The sequence below is a fragment of the Eleutherodactylus coqui genome, chromosome 3 (assembly GCF_035609145.1).
Source record: "Eleutherodactylus coqui strain aEleCoq1 chromosome 3, aEleCoq1.hap1, whole genome shotgun sequence".
Taxonomy (NCBI): domain Eukaryota; kingdom Metazoa; phylum Chordata; class Amphibia; order Anura; family Eleutherodactylidae; genus Eleutherodactylus; species Eleutherodactylus coqui.
Genome location: NC_089839.1, coordinates 42,657,931 through 42,677,914, shown reverse-complemented (window position 1 = coordinate 42,677,914; position 19,984 = coordinate 42,657,931).

Below are 19,984 nucleotides of genomic sequence, written 5' to 3'. Positions count from 1 at the left end.
TTTTTTTTCTTCAATATTTAAAGCCTTGTCTAAGAGGGAGAAAAAAACTTTTTACATTAGCTGTAGAGATGAGCGAACGTACTCGTTTCGAGTACTTACGCACCCGAGTACCGCCATTTTCGAGTACTTCAGTACTCGGGTGAAAAGATTCGGGGGGCGCCGGGGGGCGGGGAGAGGCGTGGCGGTGCGGGGGGTAGCAGCGGGGAACAGGGGGGAGCCCTCTCTCTCTCCCTCTCCCCCCCCACTCCCCACTGCTACCCCCGTGCCGCCACGGCGCCCCCCGAATTTTTTCGCCCGAGTACGGAAGTACTCGGAAATCGCGGTATTCGGGCGGAAAAGGGGCGTGGCCGAGCACGTTCGCTCATCTCTAATTAGCTGTCACAGTTGGCAATAAACTGCAACATCTGCAGGGTAAAAGGATGTCGAGGAGTGATCAAGTGAGCAAATCCCCATTATTTCACTCCATTTCTGGGTTAAAAAATCCCATAGGTGACAATCAGAGAGCAAATATGCTATCTGATTGATGGGAAGATAACAACATGAACAAATATTCATCTCACCCCTTGCCTGGGACAGGGGCAGAGACGAGGAGAATTGCAGATCTCTGCTGCTCTCCCTTTCCCGCTTTCTGCTGTATCAACCCTCTGAAAAGTGAAAACTGTAAATTCAGCATTCCCGACCCCACTTCAAATGGTTGTAGCTCCGATTCTGTAAGAATATTCTCTTTTTTAAAATGGTACCAAAAGCATGGCGATAGCACTGGCAGAGCCTTTTGAAGTAGAACGAGTTCTGTTCATCTAAAACTGTAGTGTTCTTTTCTTGCAGAATGAACAGAGCTCATCCTCAACTGTTGGGGGTTGGAGCACTTGGCTTTTTCTGGCGCTGCCATTGAAATGAATGCAGGTGCTGGGAATCAGACCCCCACCGATCTAATATTGATCACCTATCCTGAGGATTGGTCATCAATATTTTAGTCCCCTTTACGGAATGAACATGAGGTCCTCAGTACCCACTTAAAATGAGGCAGCCATGAAGTGGCATATAGGCATTTACACTCTGATCAAAATTTGTACTAACTGTATTTTAAAAAAGGGTTGTATTTTCATGCAAGTTTTGTGCGTCTCACAATGCAAAAAAACTTGCACCATGTGAATGCAAATCTGCAGCATTGGTGCAACAGAATGGGCATGTTGCAGATTTGAAAGTTCACTCCATGCTTGTCTTTCCGCACTGAACAATTCTGCTATATGTGGATGGTTTTCGAAACCACATCCACTTCTATCAGACTAACTTGCTGCGTATTTGCAGTGCTAAACCCACCATACCTGGACGTACTCTGAGGGCGCTTTTCACAGCGTGTTGTATGCAGTGAATGGATTCAATATAAGGCAATGGACTTTCATTCTTCCATGCACACCAGTGTGTGGACACTGCGCATCGATACGCAAGAGAAATAAATCGCATCATGCTCTATTTTTCTGCGTATGACGGGCAGCGTCTCCATACGTATCCCTGCTCTGAACATGAGCATATTTTCAGTCTGTGTGCTGTCCGAGTCTACAACTGACTAGACTCTGACCACATACTGAACCATAGTAGTCAGTGTACCAAATCACCCATCAGTTTAATTACATGGTCACACGGGTCTCGTGAAGAAAAAACAAAAACGCAGAATGCACTATTTTGACCGGATTTGTGGATGAGGCTCGCCTATTCAAGTCAATAGGGATGCAAACAAACGGTCAACACTTGGATGATGTCTCTGTGCTTGCTGTATTTCATGAATCAGTTGCTAAGTAATGCAGAAAAAAGGGAAATGGACCTTTTTTTTTCTGCATTTGTAAAAAACGGATGACCTGCTAAAGTAAGAAAACACAGCCTGACTACAACAGAGCAAGTACAAACTACGAAAGAGCGGTACACAATCCACACATCTCTGAAAAGAGGAAGTTTCAAAGATTGGTTTGTTTTAATGCCATACCAGTAAAGGTCCATTTAGACCCAACGATTCTCGCTCAAAATTCGCTCAAAGACATCTTTTGAGCGAGAATCGTTGGGTCTAAATGCACGGACATTGTGCAGTTTTCCTGCACGATTCGTTCCTCGCTCAATTCTAGTTTTCCAGCATTGAGCGATGAACTCTAATCAGCGGTGCAGGCTGTCATCACAGGCGGCAGCGCTGATAAGATTCTTTCAGCTCTTCCCCCACTGGTAGTTCACAGCAGAACGTGAGCTGTAAGCGTGGAGAACAATGCAGCTGTTTGCTTATGCAAAACATCTGTATTATTCGGCAAGCGATAGCAGTGGTATCCTGCTCCGCCTGTGTAGCTCTTTAGTAGCTAATTAGCTACTATAGACTATGCAAAGATGATCGCTCAAAACTGTCACTCAAATGGTACTTTGAGCAATCATCTGGCAGTGTAAATGGGGTCTAAGTTCCATTATCTGGTACATCACAGCACTGGGTGTCTCATTTACAGTTTTACACACTTCCATATGCAACCAATTTCAGCAAACTTTCTCTGCCACTCGGATATTTGCTTGTGCCAAGCCGTCTGTTTTTGGAATGGACGCCAGAATTTACTTTGCACTTCAAAAATGGGTTCACGCTTGGCAAACTCAAGCACACAAAACGATTTCTTCTGCACGTCAACAATTTCCTATAGACTGTAAACAACAAGAAATAGCGCTGCGATGTGGCAGAAAATGGAACTTGCCGGTATCTCATAAAACGTCCTCTTGTCAGTGATGTGCGGATTGTGTAGCTGTCTCTTCTGTAGTATTTTTTTTATACTTAAATCCCAACTTTGCTTCTTTTTGAATAACTCTGTATATCTGAAGACCCCCCCGCCTGCCCTCACAGCCGCTGCATATGAATGGGATGGACTACAGAAAAAACACATCTTTGCCCTTTAAAGAGTTCTTTAACGTGGAGTTTTGCTTTAGGTATGAAAGGATACAAATCCTTTCAGCACTGAAGGAGTTAAAAGCCTCGGTCTGCCGCTGGTATTTCGAGTGTAGAAATGAATGGAATAAAAGGGCACATTTATACATTCTAAAACTTGGAATGGGGAAAAAGCCATCTACCTTTCTAAATTTCACATTAAATTAGGCCATTACCTGAGTAAGACTTGGTCTGCAATATCTGCCATCAGCGACAGCAGAGGCGTGCGTTCAATATTCATAGTCTGAAATATTCATGAAATTTGAATATACAGTGTAGTTTGGAACAGGAGACCTAATTAGAATAATGTACATGAGATGCCACTAGTGCCCAGTGATAAGAGACTAGCTCATCTATCATGCATGGCCACTTTTTTAGAGACAAGCCCCCCCATCCCCTTTCTCATCTAGTAGTGCGTTGTACCTCCATTAGCCTTCAGAGCTGAAGCAATATGTCATGGCATAAATTCCACTAGGTGTTAAAAGCATTGTGCAGAAATAACGGCCCATGCGGACAGGAAGCTTTTCATAGTTGCTGCAAATTAGATGGAAGTACTGACATCCCCAGAGCAGCTGACAGGAAGGGGTCATCAATCTTATGCTACTTGTGTCAAATTCTGGCCCTCCCATCACTACGGTGCAACAGACATCCGGTTTTACCTGACCAACTGATGCTTCTCCACTGCTCAGTCATCCAATATTTTTGATAACTGAAGTCCTACCCATCTGTTTCTCTTAGACAGCAATGGAGCTGGTACTCGTCATCTGCTGTTCTAGTCCATCCGTGCTAAAGAATGGTGAGTGATGCGTTCGGATACCTTAGTGGCAGCACCAGGGTTCTGTTTGGCTGCAATTTCCTGCATGGCCTGTTCATCAGACTGATTCCTGACATCCTCCTCTGACCCTTTTCGTCTACAAGATACCCTTGATCACACCATACTCTACACACTACTGCATAAGAAAACCCCACAAGGTTGGCAGTGTATGAAATCCTCGCCCCGGTTGGGCTAGGACTGATGACCAGGCCTCGTTGGAAGTTGCTCAGGTTGCTGGCTTCTCCCATCTAATGTGGATTCACAGTAAAACTGATCACAGCTTATTTGCTTTTATACTGCACCCCAGGGTCACAGGTCTAATTTCCATTAGGGAAGCACCATCATGAAAAGGTCGGTTTCTCTAATCCAGGGGCCACTCAGTACATCTAATCTATCCATCCAATCTGGTCATACATATCTTCCAATTTTTCCAGGCCTGTTGTGTCCATTTCTTCTATATGATCTCGATTGTCATGGAAAAGGGTGGCTGTAGGGGAGAAAATGTCATAAATGGGGTGGAAAGCACCTTAATCAGGAGTAACATACAGATGTAGCAAAGTTTAACTTGAGCGCGATAACTTTTTTTGCCCAGTTTTCTCAAGCCATTGAAAAGCTATTGACATATTTAAACGCGACAAGTGTAATTGAAAAGCCATTGGAAGGGCAAATAACTTGTGGCACAGACCTCTTTTCTGAACGTCAAGTCAAACTCTGCTATATCGGTAAGGCCTTCGTCATTCTCAGCATTTCTAGTTATGTCTTTAGCTCTTTAAATGTCCAGAAGTTCCAGAAGGTGGCATAGCAAGACAATGCAACAATGACAATGGTTCTATTTCTGTGAAGCAGGAGGCTACAGTGTTTCCATTAAAAAGTCTTATCAGCTTACAGCCCCCGCTCATAAATCATTTATATAATTGGTGTGCAGTTCATTTAAAGGGAGTCATTCTCCCAACGAAATTGTTTGTTAAGCGGGAGGATAGAAAAACATTACTTTGAAATGTACAAAATTGGAAAATTAATGAATCCAGGAAGGTTTTGCAACTTAATCTGCTTGAACTGCAGTTTACAGCTCATCACATATACAGCATACCCCTCACAATTGTGTCCTAGAACTCAATAGAATTCAAGCTAAACTAGACGGGGAAAAAAAAAGTGCTGACTTAAAGAACCGCTCTTCAAAAAACATTGTTTACTGGGGTAAATCTTCAGCAGTAATCCAATCTGATGGAATCCAATCTGTCACTGGAAGGTTCCAGAATGTAAAAAATCTGACGGAATGTGTCTGGCCCTTTAACCCTTTCCAGTCCACTGTCTGACCTCTGAAGACATTATGATTTAAGGCTGTACAGCTCTAATGTTGGAAGACATCCGTCGGGGTTCTCTTACTATATATTGCCAGCCTCTCTGCTGTCAGAGCCTATCCAACATGTCACCTCGTGCAGTACTGGCTTTAGCCAGCAGATAGTGCACTTGTATAATGACAGAAAAAGAGTAATCCCCCTGGGAAAACCAGGTTACAAATTGGATTGGAAAGGGTTAAAAGTAACAATGCAGGAAGCTACTGACGAGGTGGGAGACCGATGTCATTCCCCTCGGCTCAGCTGGACAGCTGAATATTTGAGTTTAGGCGTAAGTCTTCGACCGTCTGGAAATACTAGGGAACGAGGTATAAACTGCAAACACACTGGTACCCACCAGACTGCTAGTGATCTATCCCCCCTCTACCCCAGTATACTGAAGAAAGGACTTCTTTGCACGTCTCCTGGGATTGCACACCGGTGATGGGTTTCTGGGTGGCGGTCCATCCCAATATTTGTAAGATTCTACATTTGCAGATTTTATAGTCCCCAGCCATGTTTCTTTTACATCTCTCTGTAATACCATAAATCAATCCTTACCGACTGCCGATATGTCTTCTGACTGTGGTTGTTAATGGGCTTTATTCTGATGCGATTTCAATTTTTTATTTTTTTTTATAGCGGCTGCATCAGAAGCCTGGCAGCCGTGTCAAGGGGAGCCAATAATCAGCTGCCAGATAACAGCATGCCACCTACTCAAACAGTGGGGACCAGAGTAACCTCTGATCCCCGCTATTTAACACTTTGCATGCCACAGTCTCTGCATGCGAAAGGTTGACCCATCGGACCCTTACAATGTGATTGCAAGGACCCAATAGGTTGTTATGGCACCCAATAGCTTGAATATGGCCTCCTGGTCTGCCAGCTACTGGGGCCTATGAGGCTCAGTCACTGCTATTCCGAAGTATAGTAGTGCATTATGGGAATTATTTTCTGCCGTCATCTTGTGTGCACAATAACCCTTTAATTTTTCCGTTGATGTAGTTGAGCGAGGGCTCATTTTTTGCGGGATGTCCTGAAGTTTCCGATAGTACCATTTCGGAATGCATACAACTTTTTGATCGCTTTTTATTGCGTTTTTTCTGGGAGACAGGGTAACTAAAAAAGTGCATTTCTGGCGTTCTTTTTTTTTTTTCGGATGACGTTCACCATGCGGGAAAAATAATGCATTACTTTGATAGATCGAACTTTTACGGACGCGCCGATACCAAATATGTATTTTTATTTTATGATTTTGATTTTTTTAATAATAGATATGGCAAAAGGGCGGTGATTTAAACTTTTATAACTTTTTTTTTTTTTAACAATTAATAAAACTTTATTGATTTTTTTTTTTTTACTTTACCTTAAAATTCCCCTGGGGGACTACAACCAGCGATGCTTTGATCGCTCCTGCAGTATAATGTAATGCTCTCTCCATGCATACCCCGACGCTCCAGGACGTAAATGTACTTCCTGGAGCGGTAAGGTGTTAAAAGAAAAAAATCACAAATTTGGTATCGCCGCGTTCATAATTACCCAGAGAAAAAGTTAGTATATTATTTAATGGGCTCAATGCACGCCAAGAATGAAAAAAAAAAAATTCATAAAACATGGCAAAAATATCTAAGTGTGCCTATCTCACCTTAAAATCAACTCACCCTAAATAAAAAAAACAAAAACTTACACAGCACCATTGACGAAAAAAGAAAAATGTTAAGGGTCTTTGAATGCAGCGGTAAAAAAGGATAAATACATATTATTTTTTTTAAAGCGTGAAAAAATTGCAATAAAAAAAAAGCCTATATAAATTTGGAATCGGTGTAATCATAGCGGCCGGCAGAATTAATTCAACATATTAATTATACCGCAAAATAAAAAACATGCCAGAATTGCAGAGTTTGTTAATCTTGCCTCTAGAAAAACTGGTATAAAAAGCAATCAAAATGTTATATGTTCCCAAAAATTGGATTAATGAAAATTAGAGTTCATCCTGCAAAAAACAAAGTACTCCTAAGCTCCGGCGATGGAAAAATAAAAATGCTACGGCTCTTGGAATGTAGCGACAAAAAAAGCAAAGCTCTAAAAGAAAAAAAAAAGTGCATAAACTTGGTGTCGCCAGAATCGTGCTGATCCAGAGAGTAATGTTATCACATTATTTTTATTTCCAATAAAAAACAAAAAATGGCAGAATCTTTTTTTTTCCCCCATCCCCCTAAAAAAATTATTAAAGGTATTCAATGTATTATATTTACCCCAAAATGATTCCACCTAAACAATACAATTTGTCCCACAAAAAACAAGCCCTCATACAGCTATATCGATGGAAAACTTAATAAGTTATGCTTCTAGAAGTGTGATGATAAAAAACTGAAAAATCAGTTGGTCATTAAGGTCGCAAAAAGTTTTTTTTTTACTAAGGGGTTAAGTACCTTCTTAAAGCGGATAGGCCATGCATTCCGGCTCACTGGAAATCTTCCAACTCATGGTCTTTGGTCCATTGATTGCATAAGGTTGACGATAGCCAGAGGATGGAAAAACTGACTGCCCAGTTTCATGATAAATGGGATGCGATCTTCACGGCTCGGACCCCGTGGACCATTTTTCAGGACACTCGGGTATATAAAGACACTGTCAGCTCTGGATCAGCTCCACTTGGTACTGCAGCATGTCAGCAATATGTAGAGCAGAGTTCCCAAGTTTACTCCCCTTTACTATCCTCTGTCTATTTTTGCCTTTTAACATCCCCCTTTTTCCCCCTCTTTCCTCCCCCAGTCCTTTTCTGACCTCCTAGCTGCTCCCTCCCCAGTTGAGAAATTCCTTTTTTGTGTAATTGCATTTTCTCTCTATTGATCAGGCCATTTATTTTGGCCTGAAGATAGTTGGAGTGGTAGCTCACCAGACTGTATAATAAGGAGGATATATATCTCTGGCCCAGGGACTTTGATTATAAGCTGGCATATTCCTCGGAGGCCTTCCTGACTGTTCTATGGTGATAGGTTGTGTTAACTTGTCTGCTTTATGTGTTCTTCTTTAGATCAAAAATACAATAAATAAGGAGTAAAAAAAAATTATAAAGAAATGCTGGAATGTAAAAATCACCTATTTTATGGTGGCTTTATATGGGCCAACATTCACCCAAAAGAAAAATCACTCAAATGAGCAATTTTCAGTGATCGTTTTCCCGTGTAAACATGAGTCCCGACAGGGTAAGAAGTGCCAAATTAGTCAGTGGTCTCTAATTGCTTAATTTCAGCTCACTTAAACTAAGTAACTAGCGAGCGAGTTCTAGCTCAGTGTAAACAGACAACCGTTCATCATTTAGGCAGCCAGAAGAGATCTCCGACGCGCTCCACCTCCATTCACTGAATGACTATTGCTACTGTGTGAAAGCAATTGGGGTCTTATACTGTAAGCTAGGGTATAGGGTAGACTTTCTTGTTAAAGCTATTATTACATATGATAGCTGGTATCTTAAGATCCTTTTACAAGGGCTGATTCTTGGGCCTGAATGTTCCTCCAAATCATAGAATGGTAGAGTTGGAAGGGACCTCCAGGGTCATCGGGTCAACCCCCTGCTCAGTGCAGGATCACTAAATCATCCCAGACAGATATTTGTCCAGCCTTTGTTTGAACACTTCCATTGAAGGAGAACTCCCCACCTCCCGTGGTAACCTGTTCCACTTATTGATCACCCTCACTGTCAGAAAGTTTTTTCTAATATCTAATCTGTGTCTCCCCCCTTTCAGTTTCATCCCATTGCTTCTAGTCTTTCCTTGTACAAATGAGAATACGGCTGATCCCTCTGCACTGTGACAACCCTTAAGATATTTATAAACAGCTATTAAGTCTCCTCTCAGCCTTCTCTTTTGCAAGCTACATATTCCCAGATCCTTTAACTGTTCCTCATAGGACATGATTTGCAGACTGCTTACCATCTCCTCTCCGAACTTGCTCCAGTTTGTCGATGTCTTTTTTAAAGTGGGGTGCTCAGAACCGGACACAGTATTCCAGATGAGGTCTGACGAAGGGTGACTACCAACTACAGTTCTTTTTCACTGCGAAATTCGCAGCGTTTTTTTTTCTCCAGGGGTCTATGGGACTTGTTAATGTTAAAATCGCATCACGCAAAATCGCGATTTCGTGGTAAATTGCGATTTTGCCGCGATGCGTTTTTAACATTAGAAAGCCCCATAGACACCTGAAAAAAAAACGCAGCAAATTCGCAAATGCTAGTAGGTAGTCACCGTAAGGAAGAGTAGAGGGGGATAATGACCTCATGTGATCTAGATTCAATGCTTCCCTTAATACATCCCAGAATTGTGTTTGCCTTTTTGGCTGCTGCATCACATTGTTAACTCATGTTCAGTCTATGATCTATTAGTATACCCAAGTTTTTTTTTTAACATGTGCTGCTGCTTAGCTCAATTCCTCCCATTCTGTATGTGCTTTTTTCATTTTTCTTGCCCAGATGTAGGACTTTGCATTTCTCCTTGTTAAATACCATTCTGTTAGTCGCTGCCCACTGTGCAAGCTTTTCTAGATCTTTTCGAATACTCTCTCTCTCTTCCCTATTGTTAGCTATCCCTCCTAGCTTTGTGTCATCCGCAAATTTGATCAGTTTCCCATCAATTTCCTTCTCCAGATCATTTATAAAAATGTTGAACAACTCTGGGCCTAGGACAGAGCCTTGTGGTACCCCACTTGATACATTCTTTCGCTGGATATGCAGCCATTTATGACCACTCTGAGTACGATCACTCAGCCAGTTGTGAATCCACCTAACAGTTGCCTTGTCAATCCCATATTTGGTAATTTTTTCAATACGTATAGTATGAGATACTTTGTCAAATGCTTTACTAAGGCAAAGAGAAACTATATCCACCGCATTTCCCTGATCAACCCAGTCAGAGATACTATCATAGAAGGAAATTAGATTTATCTGGCATGACTTGTTTGTTACAAACCCATGCTGGCTCTGGTTAATTACTCCATTTTCATCCAAGTACTTGCATACATGCTGCTTAATAATTTGTTCAAAGATCTTTCCCAGTAGAGAAGTCAGGCTCACAGGCCTGTAGTTTCCTGGATCCACCTTCTTCCCTTTTTTGAAGATGGGGACATTTGCCCTTTTCCAATCTTCTGGGACTTCTCCTGTTCTCCAGGAATTTTCAAAAATTATGACGAGTGGTTCAGCAATTACCTCTGCTGCTTCCTTTAGTATCCTAGGATGTAATTCATCTGAAACTTGGGTCTTGAATTCATTTAAGTTAGCTAAGTGTTCCTTCACTATCTCTCTGGCTATAGATAGCCTGCATTCTTTTATTCCCCCAATAGCACAGGGAAGATCAGTTGATGTTCTATCTACTTTCTGAGAGAAAACAGATACAAAATAAGAATTTAAAAGTTCAGCCTTCTCAACATCATTCTTAACCAATTCACCATTTTCATCTTATAGGCATCCAATAGCATCCTTGACTTTTCTTTTGCTCATTCGCCCAACCATCAGGCTGTGTAAGAGGCTAAACGATCAGTTGACAAATAAGCAAATACTCGTTTTTGGACTGATCGTTGGTCAGCTTCAGCGAGCATAAAAATGCTCGTGATCACCAGTACCTAAGGGGATGAACAAATGTGGTACCAAAACTCATCTGCCCATGTAAACTGGTATGAGTTGCCGACAACAATGGAACTGTATGTGCTGGACACCGGATATTTGCATGTACTATTCTTGTGCAAGACTAAATAGGACATAAGATTTTTCCATCTCGCAGTATTGTGAGACAAAAATTGTTCATGTAAATAAACCAATTGCAAACAATTAGATCTGTTTTCGGGTGAGTTTTGTGCGTTTCGTGATGCAGAAAACTAGCGTAAGAGTATTGGCCATGTAAAGACAGCTTAATGGAGCTGAATGAGCACCAATTGACTTGTAAAAATATTGATCGGTGGTCATTCTTGGTAGAGGATTGAGCAGTGCCAAAGGCCCCTCAAAGAGGTACTCCCATCTGGGACTTTCATGGCATATCCACCTCTGGGACCCTCAGTTATCTCAAGTTTGGGCCCCCACCACCCTTGGCTGGGCTTCATACTGTGGCTGGGGATGGTTGAGATGATGGAACTGACCGAGTAGTCTTCACTACACTGTTTCTATGTCTCTCACAGAAGTCAATAAACATTTCATGAACAGCGGAGCTTACTGTGCTACACTCTTTGGCTAACTCTCATTGACTTTTATGGGAGCTACAAAAACTGTTGCCCTTACTTGTTTTCATATATTTGGCCACCTAATTTATAGCAATGCTCCTATGGTGGACAGGTTTAGCCCAGGTGGGAACAGCCCTTTAATTACATCTCTTGGGTCCTTCAAAGTTTTTTATAGTACTCTGATCCTGAATGCCACTGGTTATGACAAAATCTCTACATGGTACAAGAATATACAATGCAAGTTACCAAAACAACCCCCAACTTTTCTCGTACCACTTCCTGCTCTGCAGCTATTGGCTGAAGCATCACTTCCCAGGCTTCCTGTTCTGCCCGCCCTTTACTCTGCACACAATACCAGTAATACAGAGTTCTCTGCTTGCACTTGCATGAATTACTGGTAACACAGAGAGCTTTTGGCTTCAGTTTAGCTGCTTCCTCCAGCTTCTATTATATATATATATTTTTATGACTCCTATATAGTTATCTTGTCCTATAGGGACATTCTCTTATTGTAGCTGAAGATCTTTGTATATAAGATATTATTCTATTGTGTTTGCCCTTTTACACATGGTAAGAAGGGAGCCCCTTTCACTCCCAATCCTTTCTCATGATTAGATTACAAACTCTATAAGATTTAAGAAAAATTGCTTTCGTTGTTTCATTGCAGCTATTTTTAAAGTCACAGCGTCAGTCACATGTAAAAAACACAACAAGGAATAATAAAGAAAAGCAATTTTAGAACGTGTATTTGCTAAATTAGATCTCCCAAGACATACAAGTAGCATTTATGGAGGTTTTATGAAGTAGCATGCAAAAGGTTAACAGCAGGGATCGCTGTTCTTATGGATCCCCGCTGTTGCAGTTGGAGGCTGGCTATCTGTCACAGCCTGCTCCCGCTGTGGATGGCGTGGGCTCACCTCTGAGCTTGTGCCATCCACAGGCCATTGGTTTATGTCCTGTTGCATTAAGTAACCCCCAGCCAAACGTAAACTTACGTCCTGCAGTGTTTAAGGATTGTCCCATAAAAACAAGTTAGCCCCTGTTCACAGGATAGGGGATCACTTGCTTATCGGTGAGGGTCTCACTGATTTCGAGAATGTATACGTGAGAATGAATGAGTGTTAACAAATGAATGCAGGAATGGATGAGGACGCACCCCCCTTTCCATTAATTCCAGTGGGACTGTTGGAGTTAACCTGGTTCTTGTTTCAGGGATGCCGTAAAGCCTGTTCTCGGGATCAATGTTTGTTGCACTCTGTCAATGGCTGCAGCGTCGGGTATACAGAATGTCACCAAGGAGACCCAGAGCGGGGGACTTGCAGACAGGAGCGAGTATTCGCTCTTTCTTATGTTTTGGCTTGGGGGGAATCATTTTAGAGAAATATTTTTATCTCCGACAACCACGTGAACACAAGAAAACAGTGCAAGTCAAACAAACATCTATTGTGACCCTTTACAAGTACTACAAATAAGCAGCCTGCTTCATCCTACAGTGGCAAAATCGGCCACATACCAAGGGTCTGTGGACCAGTTGATCATCATGTTGATTATCATTTTAACCCTTTGCAATCCAATTTTGGATTCAGGGTTTCCTAGGGGGCTTTCTCTTTCTGCCATTATACAATGGCGCCATCTGCTGGCTAGAGCCAGTACTGTGGTATGGGACATGCTGGAGAGGCCCCCGACAACAGAGCGGCCAGTAATATACAGTAAGAATACCCTGCCGGATGTCTTCTAACATCGAAGCTGTACAGCCTTCAATCAGAATGTCTGAAGACGTCAGACAGTGGATCGGAAAGGATTAAAGGAAAGTTCTCAGTCAACCCCATTAAGATGTGCCATATATTTTCACTTGTCTTAAAGAGGGTTGGTTATGAGGGGTGAGACATTGCCTATAGACCCAGGTGCTGGACTGATTACCCCTTAACAGAACTTGAACCACTTAGTTTTGCATTCGAAAACTGAAATATTGTACTGTCGGACAGAGAAAAGTTGGAAAATTTCCCTAGACTTTGTTGAGCACTTCTAAAAATCCAAAGCTGGATATCCAAGCCATACCTTCTCCAACTAAGATAACACATATGGCCAGAGGTGTAGCTGTACGGGGTAGAGAGGGAACAGTTGAACTCAAGGTAGATGGCTCCCTGTTACAGATTTTGCATTGGGCTCAGAAGCGTCTGTATGAAAGGGGCCCATGGTAGGTTGTTGGTTGGGGGGCCTGCAAAGACTGGGAGCTTGGGGTTCAGCATATTCAGTAAGTGCCACAGAGTGGAATCTATGGGTCATTCGGGAATTATAACGGAGTTTTTCTCTGATGATGCATCCAGGATACCCAGCCCTAGTGTGGTAAGCCTGATCACTGGGCTGGGACCAGATAGACATTAGCTTCCTGCATGGTACTCATGTTATGAAGGTACACATTGTGAGATACTCTAAACAATAGCCTCTATTAGCCAGGAACTTACAAAAGCAAGCATTAACTTTGGCAGCCTCTGGTAACCGAAGGATCACAACGGATGAACATGGTGGTGGTGGACACCGGGTCTATGAAAAAGCCCAGTCTCAACTCTGGGTTCCGAAGCCAAAGAGAACAGCAGCCTGCTCCTTCCTGAGAGGCATGACCCAGATGCCAGGATGTGGCTCAGAGGGTCTGGCACAGTAGACCAGCTGGCACTAATTTGTCCTCTTTGTAGACTTTCTGCTGCTCTTCCATGTGTTAGATGTTGTGTATATGCCTTTATATCACATTCATAGTCCCAGCGTCATTACACCTCATGTCCAGCCGCAACCAATAAAGAAACCATAACTAAATAGTATCAATAACAGCAGTACCTCAGATTGGCCTGTAGAGGACATGCTGCACAATACAACTTGAACAAGTATGGCTTGTTACTTCAAGGCCAGTGCAAATAGGGAAGATTAAACAATACCTCTGCATTGCCACCTACTGGAAGGCAACATTCCTCTAAGTCAATGTCAGACTCGTTAGACAAGCCTTATAACAATGACTGACCTTCCAATAGGTGGCACTGCAGAGGTATTGTTCCATCTTTCCTAGTTGTATATTTCCCAGAGGATCATGCATGGCCTTATAAGTCTCCTCATTCCCCTTCAAGGTGCTCTCCTTAAAAGAGAAACGATACCCTTCTCAACCCACATCATAAGCCTCTCACCAGCCAAGCCAGAAACCTACTGCACACTGATAATGGGCAAAACCCCCAAAACAGTTGACTGTGTATGGAATTCTGGCTTGGTTTTCAATTCCCAGTCATTGTTATAAGGCTTGTCGAAAGAGTCTGACATTGACTTGCAGGAATGCTGCCATCCAACAGGTGGCGCTGCAGTGGTATTGTTCCATCTTCCCTATTTGTATATTTCCCAGAGAAGCATGAATAGCTTTATAAGTCTTCCCACTCACCTTCTAGGTGCTCTCCTTAAGGAGAAACGATACCGTTCATGACCAGTGGAGAGCAGCTCTTGCTGTGGAGGACTCTGCCCATCAGCAAGCATTACAGCTCCTATTGGGATTATGATCCAACTTTCCTAGCATTCCGAATGGCAAATCTGCCTAACTATGTCTTCCTGCATACCTAGACCAATACGTCACTACACACAGTTAACATGAGAATGGTTTATATGGGTATCTGCCCATATGGTGTGAGAGAGAAGGGAGATCAGACGAAGCAGAAGAATAGGAAGAAGAAAAAGTTGTTTTACAACCTGTTGAAGTCTGTGGAGCAGTTTATTATAAAGAGCAGGATAATAACCTGCTGCGTCCCAGTCGCCGGACCTCGCGGTCCTTATTCCAGTAGTAGGCTACTTTGATATATTTACATCTAATATTACCTTTACATTCTAGTGCTGCCTACTCTGGCGTGTCACGGTAACCCTGATAAACCGGCAAATTGCAGAGCATTAGGCTTTAAATGTTCTTCTGGAAAGCAATGGCATGTAGGTGTTTGTCACGGAGTAAGTGCATGCATTAAATCCTGGCGACAAAGACTTTATTTATTCTTATTGAATGCCCTAAAGTGCGCATCACAAATACGCGTTTTATTCAGATTGGCACTTACCGTATTTTTTGCACTATAAGACATGTTTAACAGTGGGACGCACCCTGGATTAGGCAACAGAAAATAGAAAATCGTAAAAAAAGATATTTCTCGCTAATTAAATGTTCCCTGGTGGTCTAAAGAAGTTAAGGGTCAACCACCAGCAGTCACGTTCAAATTGGAAAAATCCTCCCAAAAATGTCCCCTTTTTTTTTGTACATTTTGAATTTATGTCTCATGTAAATATATTTGGCACGGAACTTAGTCGCCTTCTGTGCATTTTTAACCCCTTAGGGCTCGGTTAGACGAGTGTCTATTTTGCACGTGCATAATGCACGCTTCTAAAAGAACTAATGGGTTCCTATAGAAGCGTTCACATGCATGGAATTTGAAAGCGCAAAAGAGTGCGCACCTAAAAAAGATAGGTGCGCGCTGTTGGTGCGCATTTTGCGTGAGTTTCCATTGACTCCTATGGGAGCAGGAGTTAATCGAAACTCCTGCGCAGGGTATAGCTTCCCCGCTGCACACAGCAGGCCAGGATCTCCTTTTAAATGTCCCGCTGTTAACCCCTTATTCCTCGCAAGGATGAGGGGACTCCCAGAGGGTTCCGTTAGTTCCCTTATCACTGAAAACTGTAACAGCACTGTCACGGTGTTCAGTGATAAGGGGACTACAGCAGGACGAAAGAATCCCCTGTCATAGCTGAGGCAGAGGATTGCAGTGTTCTCCCATTGCTTTCAATGGGTCTGGTGTTGCTGCCGCCGCATTGAAGGCAATGAGATGAAGGCTACCCCCCGCAAGGATTTTCTGGAAAGGGCTTGAAATATAAGCCCTTCCCTGAAAACAAGCCCTAGTTGCTTGAAAAAATAAAAAATAATAATACATCACCTCTCCGGCACTGTCCAGCTCCGGCGTGTCCTCTCCCCGACTCCCCTGCACTGTTCGAAAGCAAGATTTTTTTATAACAGCACTGTGACCAATCAGAGTCAGCTTTTTCAGGAGGCGGAGATTTTTAAATCTCCGGCAAGAAGAAAACACTTTAAAACAGTGCAGGTGAGTCGGGAAAGAGATGCGCCGGTGCTGGACAGTGCCGGAGTGCTGATGTTTTTTTTTTTCAAGCAGCTAGAGCTTATTTTCATGGAAGGGCTTATATCTCAAGCCCTTCCCCAATAATCCCTGCGGGGGTAGGTTTCATCCCATTGCTTTCAATAGGGTGGCAGCAGCGCCGGCCCCATTGAAAGCGATGGGATAGCATTGCGGTCCTCTGCGACAGCTGTGGCAGGGGATTCTTTCATCCCTGCGGGGAGTCCCATCATCACTGAATCACATCACCAGGGTGCAGTGAGGGGGGGACCTTCGTGAAGCAGCTGCTCCAGTGAATGGGCAAAGTTTCATGCACTGCGCATATGAAACATTGCTCGTTCACACTTTTTCTGCTTATGCCAGGAGCGTATGTTGTTCGTGCACACGGGTGCACAAAAACACGCTCGTCTGACCGTGGCCTTAGTGACATAACTAATTTTAGCCTTAAAGCCAGTAAATCATTTCCCCATTTTGTGTTCCAACAGTAATCGCTTTTTTTTAATATATTTTCAGCAATGTAGCGGTGTGAGATCTTCTGTTTTGTGGGACGAGTTCTAGTTTTTATAGGAACCAGTTTCGGGTACAAATAATGTGTTAAAGTATTCTTTATTTTTTGCTGAGAGCAATGGAAAAAAGCTATTTCATCGCTGTGATTTATCTTCATGGCGCTCACAGTAGGGTATAAACATTACGTTACTTTTATTCTTCAAGTCATTACAATTATGACAACACCAAATTTATAGAAGTTTCATTATGTTTTACCATTTTTGCACAATATAAACATTTTTTTTTAAAATACAAAAATGTTTTCCGTGTGGCGTCACATCTCGGGACCAGAACATTTTTATTTTTTAGTCGACAGAGCCGTATCAGGCTTGTTTTTTGTGGGACAACTTATAGTATTTGTACCATTTTGAAGTGTACTTGATTTTCAAAATTATTCTTTATTTGTGTTTAGAGGCAGCGAGAGGATCAGAAAATTGCTGTTTTGGATTTTTTTTTTACATTTTTTTTTCTTTAATGGATTTTCCAAGCTTGATAAATAATGTAATAGTTTATAGTATAACTTATTATAAGTGTGGCAATACCAATTATGTGTAGTTTTTTTTTTAAACGTAAAAACATTTAGATGCCATGGTCAGCAATGACTGCAGCATATGTGAGGTTAAACGGTATAGAGGAGTGATTAGATGAGCAAGTCCTCATCACTTTACTCATTTTCTAAGAAAAACCACATATGTGACAATTATAGAGCAAATATGCTCTCTGATTGATGTGGGGGTGATAACATGAACAAAAGTTCAACACCCCTGCCCTGGGACAGGGAGATGTAGAGGAAATCACAGATCTTCTTTATTGCCTCTGGTCTCCCCCTCTTCTCTGAGCACTGACAAAAAAATGACAACTGTAAATTCAGTATTCCCGGCCCCACTTCACATGGCTGTAAATGACACCAAATGAATGTTGGTAGCCATAATACAGAGGATAGTGGTAATATTATGGCGCGGTGGTGACAGATGTAGGCGGAGGCAGCATGTGGCGCCGGCGCTGGTATTTAAAATGTTGCATAACATAACCTAACTGTACATACTATATTGTCCATTTTAACACAACAGTTTTCTAATCAAATTTACTTATTCTGGCATAATCCACCAATGTGGTCTGCTGTACTGTGCTCTCATATGACTGCCGCCACATCTCTGCAGTCCTCTATTGCCCTGGTGCAGCATCCACTGTTAGGCCCAATGTCTACGGGCAGATCTGATCTGCGAAATCCGCGCAGGTCATTCACGCAGATCTGCAAATCAAGCCAACCACTGGGATACACAGGCATCGGCAAGTAAAATAAAACATGTGCCTTAATTTACGGACCTTTTTGTCTAGAAAAAAAATCGCAACATCCTCCGTTTCACTGCCATTCCCGCATGGATGGCTTCCATTTAAGTCAATGGACGCTGTCCGATCCGTGGCCCGTCTGCATTAGAACTGCAATGTTGGGGTGCTAGCCTCCTATACTGAAATCTGACTAAGGATATATACTTGGTCATATTTCAACCAAGGCCTTTAGCACCACAAGACAACAGTACTAACCACTGAGCCACCATGTTTTATCTGCCTTCTTTCGCCGCCTCTAGAGGAAGAGAGCAAAGACAGTGAGGACATACAAACCCCAATGAACAGAGTTCTCTCAATGATCAGGCAGAGCACTTTGTGACTTTTTGAACCATATGTGTGAGGGAGAGACGAGTTAAAATACATTAAGTTACCAAAAATTTCCTTTTAAATCCCTTCAGTAGAGTTCTGAAGAGCAAAAAAATCCTATCATAGATATGACTGTATGGCATGGGTCTTATCGACTTCTATCACCTATCCACAGTGAAGAGACTACTGAATGGAGTGGCGGTCAAGTATGCCTGGTGCTGCTCCATTCATTTTAATGGGGCTGATGAAAGAAGCTGAGTCCATCGCTCGGTTACCTCTCAGAGTCCCATTGGGAATTAATGGATTGGCACCGCACATGTGCGACCGGCGCTCCATTCTATCACCTCTTCACTGTGGTAAGTGCAGTGAGGAGGAAAGGGGCACACAGGACCCTCATTCTCAGGATAGTTTGGGGTCTTAGCAGTGAAACCCCGACCAATAACACTTTTATCACCTATCCTTTGGATAGGCAATAAAAGTCGATTTTGGTGCAAACCCTTTAGCTGCCAGTGACATGGTTTTGGCTCCTTGTTCTTCGAGCAAGGTTAAGGCTACCCTGGTGTCATCTGTATGCAACAGTATCTGCGGCTGCCAACTGTCATGGAGTGTCATTCTAATGACCAAAGGGACATTTCCTATAGTGAAATTATATGCAATTCTTTAATGGTGGAGCGCCACTTTAATGGAGCCCTCATACTTTGCACATCTGAGATGTTATGTTTTCCAGAACTCCACCACCTACAAAATGCTAATTACATCTTCTAGGAAAACAAAGCATTTACAGCCCATCAGTACATCTATGGGAAGCTGTGTAATTAGAATCCAGCGCACGTCTGGCAATACAGTAACAAATACATAAATTGTAAAGCAGAATGTTAATTGTTACAAGACTATAACTTGGATTACTTAATGTATTCACAAATTCACGCAAAGCCAATTTACCTTCATAGAACTTTTCCTGCTCCCTCGAGATCTAAGAAACTTCAAGTCACTGGGTAGAAAATGCTATTTTTTTCTCACATAACTTTTTACAGTTATGATAATTACTGCATCTACTGTGATTAGAACTTGACAGAGCTGTGACTAGTCATAAATTCTTTTAGCATTGTTAATTTTAAGTCCAGCAAATCATTCACGTTCTTTTCTTAAAGCATTTATAACACTACCTGCAGCCACCACTAGGAGATTTCAAGAGCTTACTGAAAACGGTTTCCTCTCTGTTTACTTAATAATAACACAGTATGCAGTAAGCTCCCCCTAGTGGTAGCTGCATGCAGCTAGAATTTTACCATTTAATACTATGACTATAGAGGGGGATTTAGAGATCAATATCACGTCAGACACA